The following is a 9,202-nucleotide window of genomic DNA, read 5'->3' on the forward strand; positions in this document are numbered from 1 at the left end:
TATGCAGACACTGTGTCAGCACACATACCAACCCATTTCATCGCATGCCTTCGCCCCCAACAGTATGATGATTGTCACCCTTTAATTATGATCCATTAAGCACGCACACAGGGTACCCACTCAATAACCTTAAAATTGCCCTGAAAACACATTTTTGTCACCAAAGCTTAGCCCTCTGCAGGGGTACTTTGTCCACAGGCTCTAAGCCAAGACTAACGCTGGGCAGGGCTTTCGCTGCAGCCAGACTCAACTTCGTATTTCCTCTTTACAGCTCACTCCACACCCATGAGCATGTTAATCTCTCTCAGCCTTCTCTTTCTCATCTGTACCAAGCAGCAGAACTCTTCCTGGCCCCACGGAGCCCTTGTAAGACTAATTATGAAAGTATTGGTATAAGTATATAATTTTCTATATGTGGTGCTGGGGATTGAACCCAGACCCTTTACACTGAGCTGTATCCCCAGCCCCTTTTGAATTTTTTTTTTTTTTTTTTTTTTTTTTTTTTGAGACAGGATCTCACTAAGTTGCTAAATTGCCCAAGCTGGGCTCAAACTTTTGTTCCTCCTGCCTTGGGATCTCAGCTTGCTGGGATCAGGGGCCTGTAACACAATGCCTGATTCATCTGTACAAATTTTAAGCCCATTCCTGAGGCACAGGGTGTTGAATTCATGCTTGTGCCTGGATTTTCTTAGAAAACCAGATCCCGGAAGATTGTCATTCAAATTTTTCATTTTACATGAAAATAAACAGTGGGAGTCGTGGATTTTCAGTGTAAATTTATTAATGTGGGCACTCATGTGTTGGTTTGCTGCTGAACACACACACAGAAATGCTTATGATCTGCTTTAGGCATTTTACAAATATTAGCACAATTTAATATACTTTGAAACCTCATGACAGTGGGGGTTAATATCAGCCACATTGGACAGATGAGAAGTGGGAGAGTAAGCAAATGCCCAGCTGCTGGTGTGGAATTACACAGAGACAGAGAGGCAAGCCTAAGTGGCTGGCTAAGAGCCTTCCCTAACCTCTGCCTTGGTCTAAATTCCTATAGCCCTCCACTTGGTACTGTCTCCCTCCCTCCCTCCTCCTTTCTCCCTTCCTTCCTCCCTTTAGTCATCACAAGGGATGATGAAGAGAGTAGGAATTTCACCCAGGATCCTCCCTTCGCTGCCTGGGTTCCTGGAAGTCACAGTGGAGGAAACTTTAAGAGCAGTTGTCACTTCACCAGGGACAATGTCCCAGAGAAGCTGCCTGAGAGAGACAACAAGAGGAAGGTGGGGAAGGATGGGAACAAACTGGGGTCACATCACTGACCTGGCCACTGAAGGCTCTCTGTTGTGGGACTGTTTTCCGGGACACTTGGGAGCCCCTGTCCCTGCCCCTGGGAAGGCTTGCTGGATAGGGGACAAGGGACTGGGAAGGACGTGTCTACATGTTCTGCTTCCTCTGCCCCAAGGCTCCCCAAGAGCACTAACTCCCCACCATGCTCAGGCTCTTGCTGTCTAGCATGGCTGGACTGTGGAGGGGCTCAGACCTCTGCAGAGGGACAGCCATCAAGAAGGACAGTGGCCTGGTGTAAAGACAGAGTCTGTGAGGAGCATGGGCTCCTGGGGCGGAAGGCATTGCTGTCCTACCACACAGGTTTGAGGCCCTCTCCACTTCCAGCTCTGGATAGCAGGTCCCAATCTAAGGTTTCTTCTCATTTCTGCTATATCCTTAGGCAGTCTGTGACAGGAGATGAGTCTCTTTATCTCTATCTCTCTCCCATTTATTCACTGAGATAATGTGAATATCAAATAAGAAAATAATCAGGAAAGGGGTGTTTCTGAGTTTACACAGTGTGGTCATGGTGGAGCTCAAAGGAAAACCTAGCTTTTCCTTCAACATCAAGATGTTTTCCAAGAAGCACTGGAGGAAGAAACATCTTACATCCCCAGCCAGACACAAAGAGAAGCTTCCTGAGGGACTTCACCTTCCCATTCTTCAAATCTCTGTCATGTACAAATAAGTGCAGACTCTTGGTGAGTCTTGAAAGAGAGGGCTCCTCCCTCCTGATGTCTGCATCGACAGGAAAAGTTTTGTTCTCAATTAATGTCCCTGGTTTAGATGGCATCTGTCAAGTGTCCCCCAAAGATGTATTGAGGCTTATCCCCAGTGTAACGATGTTCCTAAGTGGGGCCTACAGAAGTGATCGGGTGATGGGGGCACTAACTGTATCACTGGGGTGATCTACTAATGAGTTCAAAGCTGAATGTGCCCTTAGGAAGTGGGGCCTGGTTGGTTGGCAGAAGTAGGTCACTCAGGGTGTGACTTCAGGGGAGTTATCTTCTCTTTACCCTTGCTTTCTCTCTCTGCTTCCTGGCTGCCATGAGGTGAGCAGCTTTTCTCCGCCACATCCTTCCACCACGATGTTTCTGCCTTGGAGCCAGCTAAATATGGACTGAACCCTCTGAAATTGTGAGTCAGTATAACTTGTTTCTGTCATTCTTTTTTTTTTTTTTTAATTTGTGTACGTCAGTATTTTGTCCTAGCAATAGAAAGGTGATGAATACAACCTAATTAAATGATAAATACACACCCATTCTTGTTGTGAAATAGGTTAACTAGGCCTTCAAAGTATTTGGAAATGTTTGATAAAATGTGGTACTATAAGAATGTTTGTTAATCATCAAGTACTTCTTAGGTATCTAAGGCTGTGTGCTAGTGGCTGCAATATCCATCCAAATGGTTAAGCTTCTTGTATTCCAGGCATACGTATCCATTGTGAAACAACATGAACAACTTCTTCAACCTCAAAACCCCTGGGACAGAAATGCCTTTATGAAAGTGTCTATTTTATGGGTGAAGAAAATGAGGCTCAGATGTTCAGCAACTTGTCTAATAAAACTAGTATGAGGTGAAACAGTGATTATGGAAGAGTTCACTCTCTAGACTTGTGCTTGCTGCTCTTTAAGACTCACAAAAGCCATTAATCTCAATAGCCAATATGCAGTAATAAAAATATGGGAAAATTTTAAATATATGAAATAGAAAAGAAAAAATATTTTACATTGAAATTAAAAAATTTGTTGTGCAAATGCTATCATCAGGAAAGTAAAGACAAGCTGCAGGAGGTACAAAATATTTACAAATCATGTATCTGAGGTATCCAGAATATACAAAGAACCTTACAACTTGATAAAAAGACAAATCAATTTAAAATGGATAAAATCTAATGAGATATATCTTCAAATAAGGTATGTAAATGGCCAAAACTCAAAAAGATGTCCAATATCTTTAGCCATCACAGAAATACAAATCAAAATCACAATGAGAAACCATTTTTATACCTACTAGGATGGCTTGAATCAGAAAGACAGGTGATACTAGGTGTCTGTGGGAAACTGGAACCCTCATTATTGCTGGGGATATAAAATAGTGCAACAGCTTTGGAAAACAGTATGACAGTTCTACAAAGTGTTCAATAGAGTTGTCCAGCAATTCTACTACTAGGTGTGCAGCTAAAGGAAATTAAAACTTATATCCACATAAAAACTTGTACATGAATGTTCATAGCAGCATGATTCCTAATAGTCAAACAATGGAAACAACCATGAGCTAATGAATGGATAAACAAAATTTGGTGCATCTGTGCAGTGAGATATCATTCATAATAAAAAGAAATAATACATTGATATATGTTACCACATGGACAAAACTTGAAAACATGCTAAATGAAAGAAGCCAGTCACAAAAGACTACATTTATCACATATCCAAAATAGGCAAAGCTGTAGAGACATAACACAGATTGGTGGCTGGCTGTGTCTAGGTATTAGTAACAATGGGAAGAGATTGCTAAATAGGTATGGAATATTTTTTATGGCAACAAAATATTCTAACATTAGATCATGATGGTAGGTGTCCGATGTGCAAATATACTAAAACTGATGAATTAATATTATATTTTATATTGATGAAATTTATGGCAGTGAATTGTATCCCAATAAAAACATTTGTCAGATGGCAATTTTTACAAAAGACTCACCACAACCCCAGTGTAGCTCCTGAGCTACCAAGCTGCAGTCTTCCAAATTCTTTGCAGGACATACCATCTGACTAGGTTCCCAACCCCACCAGTCCCCTTCTACTCTGTGTTCTGTTGTCTATGCCAGGAAGACTACAGTTCAAACCATGAATTTGCTACATTCTACTCCATTGACCTTGAACTTGTCATCTTCACCTCTTGGAGCTTTCATGTCCTTATCTTCAAAGGGAGGGAAAACTCTACCTTTAAAAGGGCTTAGAGAGTACTAACAGTGTGGAGATAGTATCCAGCTGGATGCCAGGAACCCAGTGGCATTTGGCCAATGCCTACTTTTTTCTCCTTCCTCTTCTCAACTTCTGAACTTGCACTTAAATGAGTTTGCAGCTTAGCTGGCTGTCTTCCAAATGCCCCAGCCATAATGAGTTCTCACATTTTGCACATGCCTTAGCAATGAGCATACCGTATCATGTTTGTCATGTTCTCTATCTGCTCTATTGCAGTTATTTGAGGGCCTGGCTTCTGATCTCATCCCTCACTAACTGTCCGAGAGCCAAGCACAGTTCCCAATATATATAGGAACTTAATAGATACAGGGTTTGAATTAAGAAGGGAGCAATGAGGGCAATATTTTCTGACCCATAATAGGAGTTCAATAACTAGTTGGTTACTTGGGATTTGACTTGGTCAGGCCTATGTGTGCCTGGATTGATTTCTACTACATAGCAGAAAGGGGCTGTTTTTAAGCTTTTCCCTGCTCAGTTCAGTTCAACAAACATCTCATTAAACACCCTGATAAACCTGAAGTGGGTTAGGGCGGGGGCCAATGCTAATGGATAATACATGGCCCTGCCCTAATTTCTGGCCTCGTTGAGCCAGTTCTTCCAAATCCTGCAGATTACCCACTTGAGGAACTTTTTTTTTTTGGTAGAAAAGCAATTTATTCCATTATAAGCACTTACATAGTCATGGAGAACAACAGGCCTGCTGGTGAAACAGGTCACCTAAAATGGAGATGGTATTAAACCAGTGGTTAAGGACTAAGTTCTTTTTTTTTTAAAAAAGCAACTCTTATCAGGGATTAATTTAATTTTAAAAACAAATATAAGCTATCAAATCACCCTTCTCAACTTGACAGTCTACCTGAGGGACAACTATCAGGTAAAAACATACATCTTTACAACTTGCTGGTCCCAAGATAAAACAACAACAAAAAGCAACAGAAACCATTTCACAGAAAGGAAAGGAATAATATGAAAACAGTTCAAGAAATACACTAACAAGCAAAAATATATAGGGAAGGAGGAACATGTAGCTTTGACTTAACTGAATAAACCAAGAGGAGACTGGTCTACATAGGAAAAATGTGCATCCTGGAAAGTCAGGTATGAAGATTTACAGCAGGAATCTATGACTTGATTCTCCCCTAATTTCTGAATAAAAATGACATCTTGAGGTACTTATACTTCATGGCTCAGACACCTAACCTCACTTGGCTCTATTCCTTACTCACTTTAGCCTTTACTGAAACAAGTCTGAAAAATTTGGGGATTTATCTTAAGAAGAAAAATAATCACACATTATATTCCCCTTTCTATAGCTACTTTAGACCTGGGTTTGTTAATAGAAAATTCCTGAAGAAAATTTAAAGATAAGTCTGTGGCTCTGCTGAATCAAGTAACCCAGTTAATATTTAGAAAACACCCACTTTTGGGGCCAATAGTATTATTGGTGGTACCTATTGTGGAGGGATAGCTAAACAAAGTCTGTATGTCTCAAAACCAGTGTTAAATCAATCTCAGGGTTGAGAGGAAAAAGGGGGGGTCTAAAATCATGAGTGCAGATGTATCTAGAATCCTTGTCCTTCTGGATCCACACTTCCGTCAGGGTCTTCATCATTATAAATGTTTTCTGCCATCTGCCACACTTGCATGATACTGTCTTCTGATACAGAACAAATCACTCAAGGTTCATTGGGATTCCAGGAAAAATCAGGTACCTTGGCAGTGTGACCACCATGAATAAACAACAACTCAGGTGGGCCATCTTCTGCATCTTCTGGAGATTGCTCTTCTCCAATTTTACTTAAATCCTAGGCTTTCAGTCAGCGATCAGTACCACTGGAAGCCAGAATAGTCTCATTGTGAGGTGACCACTGAACCTGGAATATTTCATCCTTCTGTGATTCAAAGGAATGCAATTTAAGTTTCAGATTTCTTAGATCCCACAAAGCAACAGTCTTGTCAGCTGATCCTGTGGCAAGAATGAATTCACTATAAGGATTGAAAGAGAGGCAGTTCACTTCAGCAGTGTGAGCATCAACTGAGTGGCTTGGTTTGGAAGTGTTGTTTGACCAAGTATCCCAAATCATAAGTTTCTGGTCATCAGCAACTGACCCAAACAGAGACTCATGGAGCAGATGCTAGGAAACATCTACTACTGGTGTAGGTGGTCTTCACATCCACCACCTTCCCTTCCTTTGGAACGGCACTGATGTCCCATAGGCAGATGGTATGGTCATCTGAAGCATTAAGTCATTGCCCACTGAGATTTGGGTTCCAAGAAAGCCCTTAGCCTTCCTTCTGATGTCCACAGAGACACAAGTCTGGGTTGCACTCTCCAGAGGGGTCTGGTTTAGAAGGATGCTTTGTGTAGTCAAAAACAAGAACATCACTGGATGGAGTCTTTGTTGCAATGACGCAAGGGTTCTGGGGCATATAACAGGCCCTGTTTACTTCTCCTTCATGGTTGATCTTGATCTCTGTTCAATTTTCCCACTAACGGAGCCAAAACCTCCAAATTCTCCTTTCTCACTGTCACAGTGTGATGCATCAAACTGGGCATCATCGTTAGGGAGCTGTACACTGGCTGTCACAAGGTGGTTTTGTTCATCCGATGTGTGTGTCCCCAGGACAAGTCGATGAATGCTGAAATCTTTCCCTTCTGGTCTGGTTACATCTGGAAGCCACTGTGAAGTTAGGCTGGGCCACTCTAGAGCATGTGTCATCACCAAATCTTAAAAAAAAGGCGTGTTCTTTTTCCATATTTTATACTCCTCTTTGATCACACGTTCTTCCACTGCGTAGTCAAAAGCTGCTACCTTGTCAGTCATGGTGGCAGGAGAGCCAGGAGGACCCTGGGGGCTGAACGACGTGGGAGGGGCTGGGAGGCTGCGTGAGGAACATTTTTAATGGATACATGGTTGTCTATGTCCCTTGCTCAGACTAACAGCTCAGCAGAAAAAGCAAGAAGGCAAGCTCTGAGGTAAAAGGGACTTAGGATGTTTTCCTGCTCTCTCTCTCTCTCTCTCTCTCTCTCTCTCTCTCTCTCTCTCCTCCTGCTGGAGTTTTCACACAGTTTTATTCTGCTTAATCCAGGTTTTCCATGAACCATTTCCCACCAAATAGAAAGAATGAGCCCCACATCCTTGTCTCAGAGCTGAAGCTACTTTGGGGCAGAAGCAGCAGCCAGTGAGAAGCAGCAGCCAGGGAGAAGCACCCCTGGGTGCCCTATGCATGGAGCTCTCTGCAACTCCACAGCCAGCCTGTGGCGGAGATCACTGCAGACAGAGGTGTCTACCCAAGTAGCATGATGAGCAGGCTCAAGGGGTGGGGAAGGGGAAGGAAGGAAGGCCAAGGAGGCAGATGTGTCCCACCTGCACATGACCATGGCTGACAGAGGATTCCATGCACTCTTGGACCGTGAGTCACTTTCAGGTGAAAAGGTGGAGTTTCTGGGAGACTGACTGAACTTGTGTGGACAAGCAGCAAGGCTGGCCTCCTTGTCTATGAACTATAAATCATTCTGCACAGGAATGGTAAGAGGATGAAAACAGATAAGGCATGATGGGGTCAGACTGGTCATGAAAAGGGCCTGTGGTAGGTAGAAAGACACATTGCAGTGGCCCCTCTTCTCTCTGTGTCTTGTTTTATCTGGTGTGATACACATGGCATGCAAAGGCAAATGCATTTTTACATGTGCATACATCTGGGTACAGGGATGCCACATTGATCACATGAGACACAAGTACCAGCAGCAAACCCTGCCTTTTTAGGGGTTTTTGATGTGTCTTTTTCTTCCTTTTGCTTCTTCTCTAAATATACAATCCCCATGCCTTACCGAGGTCCTGAGTCGAAGAGAACATGCTGAATCAGCCCACTGCAGACAGGCAGGTCTGTGCACACCCTACCAAGGTCCTGAGTTGTGCGGAAAACACTGAATCACCCCGCTGCAGACAGGCAGCTACCTGGTTCCACACTACAAAGGCTCAGAGGACATCAGACCACCAGACCAAGGTACTGAGTCCCGCTGTTCCCAGCCAAGAAGTAGGGGCTTCTGAGCCATCATCCCAGTGCTCCTGGTCCAGAAGACAGGGCTTCCTGGTCACCATCCCTCCCGCTGCTCCCAGCCCAGAGGAAAGGGCTTTTGGGGCACCTTCTGTTCCGCTTCTCCTGGACCACAGGAAGGGGCTTCCAGGCCACCATCCCTCCCACCACTCCCGGCCCAGAGGGAGGGGCTTCTGAGCTGCCATCCCACTGCTCCTGGTCCAGAGGAAGGGGCTTCCCGGCCACCATCCCTCCTGCTGTTCCCAGCCCACAGGAAAGGGCTTTTGGATCACCATCCATACTGCTGCTCCCGGCCCCTGTGCCACCTCACCAAGCTCAGAGGAGGTAATCCGTGCAGGTGCTAACAGCCCCCTGGCCCAGTCAAAATGAGAAAACATGTAAATAAGTCTCAAAACCAGACTTGCAGATCACCTACAGCAACCCCAAAGGGAAATGAGATGGAACACTCTCATACTCAACCACCTGGACCCACTGAACTGGCAACAAAAGGGGATCTGGAAAAAATGAAATCAGAAATAATTTCTCAGCTAACAGGAGAAATTGTGCCCCTAGGGCAAGACATGATTAATAAATCTAGAGTGGAGCTCAGGAACATAATGGAATTCCAACATAGGGAACAAATGGAATCCATAAAACAGATGCAAATAGATTTCCAGGACATGAAAAACTCCATTGAAAGTCTACACAGCAGAAAGAGTCAATGTGAGGACAGAATTTCAGATACAGAAGATAAGATTGCAATTAATGACCAGGAAAAGAAAAATTGCTTCAAAATCATAAGGGAACATGAGAAATCAATCCAGCAGCTGCTAGATGATGCAAAGAAGAAT

General features: G+C 43.5%; 1 pseudogene; it reads right to left on the minus strand.

Annotated features, from left to right (window-relative positions):
* Positions 1-1,153: 1,153 nt before the first annotated feature.
* LOC147830246 (histone-binding protein RBBP4 pseudogene) lies at positions 1,154-8,832 on the minus strand (annotated as a pseudogene).
* Between the last annotated feature and the right edge of the window lie 370 nt (positions 8,833-9,202).

The sequence above is a fragment of the Heterocephalus glaber genome, unplaced genomic scaffold (assembly GCF_053883595.1).
Source record: "Heterocephalus glaber isolate CG9 unplaced genomic scaffold, H.glaber_assembly_v1.0 deba00000281, whole genome shotgun sequence".
NCBI classification, from domain to species: Eukaryota; Metazoa; Chordata; class Mammalia; order Rodentia; family Bathyergidae; genus Heterocephalus; species Heterocephalus glaber.